This window comes from Chinchilla lanigera, unplaced genomic scaffold, assembly GCF_000276665.1.
Source record: "Chinchilla lanigera isolate Chin_1 unplaced genomic scaffold, ChiLan1.0 scaffold00131, whole genome shotgun sequence".
In the NCBI taxonomy this organism is placed as follows: Eukaryota; Metazoa; Chordata; class Mammalia; order Rodentia; family Chinchillidae; genus Chinchilla; species Chinchilla lanigera.
The window spans coordinates 1,885,297-1,891,296 of record NW_004955532.1 but is presented as its reverse complement, the minus strand read 5'-3'; the positions used below and the strand labels follow the sequence as shown (position 1 = coordinate 1,891,296).

The following is a 6,000-nucleotide window of genomic DNA, read 5'->3' as shown; positions in this document are numbered from 1 at the left end:
TTTTTGGTTTTTCTCCGGTACCGGGAACCGAACTCACGACCTTGCGCTTGCCAGGCAGGCGCTTTTGCCGCTGAGCTAAATCCCCAGCCCTCATGCAGTGTACTCTCATGAGTCCCAGCCAAGTCCCCCACCTGGCTCATGAGTTAGTACACTGTCAAGAAGAAAGTTCTTTCTTCTGCAACTCAGAGGCTAATTCACATCTCTTTGGAGAGGTATAAGGCCTTTAACTTTGGTGCTTAAACATTTTCTTTGGAATACTGACTGCTTGGCAAAAGCACAAGGAAAGAGAGGTCAACACTGAAGACAGGAAGAAAGGAGGAAGGTGAGAGCTTCACAACATATTACTTTCTTACAGCAGGAAAGTGCATGGCTGCAGCAGCAGCAGTGGTGGTGACGGCAGTGGTAGCAAAATCACTCTGGCTTGGAGCCTACAGAGTGAGCCAACCCTGAGATCTGAAGAGCAACCACCGGCAAATGAGCCTTTGGGAAAGTGTGGCAGAGGAGCAGGTACAAAAGGAGCTCAATAAGCCTGTGGATACAGAGCTCTCTTGCTCTTCCATTTGGTACAAGTCACAGATTCTGTTTCACATCCAGAAAAAGAATTAAGTTTTGTTTAATAAACACGAACTAGCAGATCGGTGTTGGAGTAGAGGGGAAAAGTTTCTACCTACCAACAAGGGACCCTCACATATACTTAAAAGTGAACTAACCAAGCATGTAACTCTGGAACTAGCCCCTGTGCTGTGTTCATTATCCACCCTCTAGGGTCCTCTGTGTCTCCTCACACAGGGCTCTGAGTTTTTCAAGTCATTTCTTTGCCATTGGACCTCAGTTTCTTGCTTGGATCCATGTATTTGTCAAATGCTTTTACTTCTCTGCTTTTCATACCAGAAAAGCCAAGAGAAATACACAAAATAAGATTATTATCTTGTCAAAAACCAAAGGAAAACTGCCCACCTACCTAGGGCTTAGAATCTGTTCTCCGGGAAACTGTTTCCTGGCTTGACCTCAAGGCTGAAGGATAACGACAATAAAAATTGCTAATATTTATTAAGTGTTTACTCAGAGCCAGAAACTGCTAAGTTATGTTACTCAATCCCTAACGATCCCATGAAGTAATATTTCCACTTTACAGATGAGGAAACATGTTCAGAGGGGCCAGATCATCCAGCTGACAAAGGTCAGATTTGGAGTCATCAAGGACTGTAGAAAAAAGAACTTCTGTTTCATTCAGTAATTCCTGCTCAATGCTAGGGATAAGTAATCTACCTCAGGAACTGATCAGGAAAGAAAGAAGTTCTGCAGGCAGAAAGGATCAGGTGAACATTAGTCGGTCAAGCTCTACCCATGCAGGAGGCTGGTCAACACAGTCCCCTCCCAAACATGTGAGCACTGTATTATATCATTTAAGAGCATGGGTTCTGAGCCAGGCTCCCTAAATTTGAATCCTGCCCCTATTCCATGACCCTCAGCAAGGTCTTTAACTTTGTGCTTTTGTTTCCTCATCTGTAAAGTGGGGATCACAGAACCTACTTGATAGGGTGGTTGTAAATACTATGGAAATACAGTACATGTAAAAAAGCTTACCATGGAATATACAGTGAAGGCTCAATAAATGTTAATTACTTCAAGTTTAAGTACTCAAAAAAGGACTAGCAGTAGCAGGTAAGACTACATGGAGTCAAACAAGCACTCACGTCACCTTGTTTGGTGGGAATATTTCAGAAACCACTTCCATCTCCCCCAAGACTAAGCTTTCACATACAACGGTCAATACACACCAGAACCTGTATCTGAATGACTGTTCTTTGTGTTGGCTGTCAACTTGTTTCTATTATCAGCAGCAAAAGTATCTAGTACAAAAAAGGAGTTTATAAACTTTTGTGGAATTAAAGGCTGAATATAACCAGCTATCCTTGGGGAAACAGAGGTTTTGCACCTAGAGACTGTGGAGGGAGGTATTGCTGCCGTAGTATACATACGTACACCCAATCCAAAACCACGTGGGCCATCATTTGAAAGTGATCAGAAGTAACCATTAGAACAAGTAACAGCGCATTTCAGTCAACTACAAATTCTGATTTCACCACTTGGAGGCAGTACATTCAGGAATTTTTAAGGTAAGGAGTACTGAGACTACAAATTGTTTTTATAGTAACTGCGCACATATGACCTTTTGTTGAGGGTGGCACACTCCCCCTGTCAGAAGTCACCATGGACTTGTCAACTCTGAGATTCCTTTCACCGTAAGTGCTGCAAAGGCAATGATGTCTTTACTCTTATACAGCATCCTATAATCCAGGCAACCTTTCTTTTTAACCTGCATATAGCTAAATATCAGGTTGCCAGTAAACAATGAGAGAATATGAAATGGTTTTAATATCACTGATGAGGCCAGGCATAGTGGCACATGTCTATAATCCCGGGACTTGGGAGGCTGAGGCAGGAGGATTGCTGTGAGTCTGAGACCAGCTTGGGCTACAGAGTGAACTCAAGGCCAGCCCGAACTGCACAGCGAGACCCTGTCTCAAAAAGACAAAAAAAAAAAAAAAAAAAAAAAAAAAAATCACTGATGATAAACAGTCAATTGTTCTAACAAGGAGGAACAGTCACAGAGAAAATCTGAGTAAGAACCATCAGGTCTGTCAATGATTTGATTCTCTCACTATTATTAAACACAGGTAGTTGAGATGTACACCAAGCACACATGTGATATCTGTATCTCGCCCCTCCCCATTCCTGCTAGGTCTTTTCTGCAGACTTCACCGAGCAGCAATCAGCCAGCATCTCCCAGGGAAATAACCTGTGGGGACAGGGATCAACAAACAGGTAGAATGATGCAATCACTTGTGGTGGCTGGCTGCTCTTGTCTACTATCTATCTTTACACTAAAATTTTTATTCCTCATTTGAAATTTTGAATTATTAAGCTACTCAAACAAAGGTATCATGAAAAGTACTCAAGTAAAGCCATGAATTTGATAAACAGATTTGGCTCCTAAAGCATCATATTTTGAAAGTAAAATTAAAGACATGTCTTTTCCAGCAGTGTTAAGCTTAAATTAGATTGAAACCTGCTAAAATCCTCAAGTCCCAACCTCTGATTTTGGCAGTTACACATAGATGCACCTAAGTATATTCCAAAGGATCTTAACATGATGCTACAAAAAAAAGATACAGATATTTTTACCCCAGAATCACAAAGCAAATCCTTGTTCTCCACCGCCAGGACACTGGGTCTGAGGGCTACCGAATTCAACATCTCAGCTACTCTTACAGACTTCACAACTCCACTTTGTAACTGTCAGCCTGTGAGGACTTGCACCAGAACTGAGACTCTACTACAGGCACCCTTTGGCTTATAACCAGCCCTGAAGGATTCTTAAGATAGCGGACAGTATAAGTGAAAATGTACAGAAAAGTTAACTCTTCTGGCCAGCAGGTAGCTCTGTAGGTCTGCTGAAAACTGCCAACACAAGCTCAGCCCCAGTTATATTTTATACGAACGATACCACTGCTGTGTGACATAACAGATTTTTCCATTAAAGCACAGAGACAAAGAATTAAAAGAGTAAGGTATGTGTACCTTGTAAATATAATTCACATTAAAGAATCAACAATCTTCTTCATTGATTTGTTCTTCCAAACACAGGATAGGAGATTAGGTTATCATTTTTTCCTTTTTTCTTTTTTGGTTCCAGGAACTGAACTCAGAGCTTCACACTTGCTAAGCAGGTGCTGCACCACTGAGCTACATCCATGGTCAAGAATTAGGTTACTGGTAGGCTAGAACCAGTACTGTTTACCACAGATAGTAATCTTTATTCACAAAGCAATTTATAGTTTACAACAGCATTCTTCACAAATGTCATCCCACCAGATCCTAAGTAGGGCATACATAAAACCTATTTACACATGGAAAAGTATGACTGTCATACATGGAATAGCCTGCACAAGATTACGGAGCTAGTTGGCAATACATACAGTACAAGTCACATTTTCTTTTTACCATAATGCCTTTCTTTGCAATTCATCATACTTGCCACACCAGAGGTGGTTTCTGATGAAGATACACAAGGTAAAGATGAAGAAACCTGCTGAGCATGGTGGTACATGCCTGTAAACCCAGCACTTGAGAGGGTGACGGAGGAGGATGCCTGTAAGTTAGAGGCCAGTGTGGGATACATAGTGAGCTGAAGGCCGGTTGGAATTACATAGCAAGACTGTGTCTTAAAAAACAAAAACAAGACACTGGGGGCCCATAGGGAGTTTTAAAGACCACCGTAAGGGCTTTTTTTTTTTTTAAGGGCTTTTCTTCTAAACAGTATTGCCAATCCTCCAAACTGGCTTCCTGAAGTTAGTCTTTCTGTTCTTAAAACTCCCACAATTACTTTAGGTGTTGTTCTTAAGGCAAAGAGGGCTGCCAGTAATGGCTGTTGTCGGGAGTTTCGAGAACAATGGTAGTGGCATGGATACGGTGGTGTACGCCTGTAATCCTAGGACTCAGGAGGCTGACGCTAGAGGATCACAAGTTCAAATCCAGCCAGAACTACAGTGAGACCTTGTCTCAAAACACCAAATAAAAAAAGAACTATGACAGTAAAATGAACCTAAAGAAAGCGAACAGAACAGCTTTAACATAGATGAATAAGGGCCAGGGATATAGCTCAGTGGCTCAGTACCTGCCTGGCAAGCGCAGGGTCCTGATTTAATTCCTAGTGCCAAAAACAAAACAAAAAAAAACAAAAAACAGACAAGAGCTAACTCTGTGTGTGTATGTGTGTTTGTTTTGTTTCTTGGGGTTTTTTGGCGGGCAGCACTAGGGATTGAACCCATGCTAGGCAAGTGCTCTATTCACTAAACTACCTCTCCAGTCCTTTTTTTAAAATTTTGAGACCGGGTCTCACTAAATTGCCCAGCTTGATCTTGAATTTGCAATCTTCTTGCCTCAACTTCCCAAGGAGATGGGATTATAGAGTTGTGGCTCCATCCTCAGCTAAGAATATATATATATTTTTTTTTGGGGGGGGGAATATTTCTTTTTAATAGAACTCTGTTGTGTAAAGCAATCAGGCTCATTCTTTATGGGTGCAAGGATATGCTACAGTTCAAATATTCTGTAAAACTTACCACTTCCAGAAGCCAAAACCAAACGAGACAAAGGAAAAGAGAAGAGGAAAGGGAGGAAGGAAGAAGCAGAGATCAGGAACCCTGACAAATAAAGAATGCCTTGTGGCAGGTCTGCAGCTGGGCCCAGTGGCCTCTTCTGTGCTTTTTGCTCAGACTGAACTTCTACAGAATAGAAAGTAAACTGTTCTCTGAGCATCCAGAATATAAAGTCCATTCAGGCTCTCTACTGGGAAAAAAAAAAATATCTGCAGAGGCGGGGTGTTTGAGATTGGGTCTAGCTATGTAGTTGAGGCTAGGTTCTATCCCGCAGCAATCCTCCTGCCTCAGCCTTCCAAGTGCTGGGAATACAGGCATGTGCCACCAGGCCTGACTTCAGGGTAGAATTTAAAATTGAGGGGCAAGGAGGTGATTTTTGAGACAAGAGTCTTACTGTGCAGTTCAGGTTGGCCTTCAACTCACTACGTAGCCCAGGTCAGCCTTGAATTTGCCTCAATCCTCCTGCCTCAACCTCTTGAGTGCTGGGATTATAGGTGTGCACCAGCACACCCGGCCAAAAACAGCTGTATCTATCTAATCAATTTATGTGGCATCATAAACAATTTGCATTAAGCTAAAACCTTATTTGTGCTTTTTGAACCCAGATGGCTGGTCCAGCCACAATGGGTCTCACCCACCATGGTCACAGGTGGGTTTCTTTTTTTTTTTTTTGGTTTTTTTCCGGTACCGGGAACTGAACTCACGACCTTGTGCTTGCCAGGCAGGCGCTTTTGCCGCTGAGCTAATTCCCCAGCCCCAACAGGTGGGTTTCAAGATTAATCTGATTCAAGGAATAAAATACAATTGAAGCCAGATGTTGACATTTTTTTTTTCT

At 42.1% G+C, this 6,000-nt stretch overlaps 1 protein-coding gene across 3 annotated transcripts in view; it reads right to left on the bottom strand.

Moving 5' to 3' along the window:
• Window positions 1–6,000, bottom strand: part of Rbm6 (RNA binding motif protein 6) — a 102,758-nt gene that overhangs the window by 23,255 nt on the left and 73,503 nt on the right. The gene's annotated exons all lie outside the window — the stretch shown is intronic.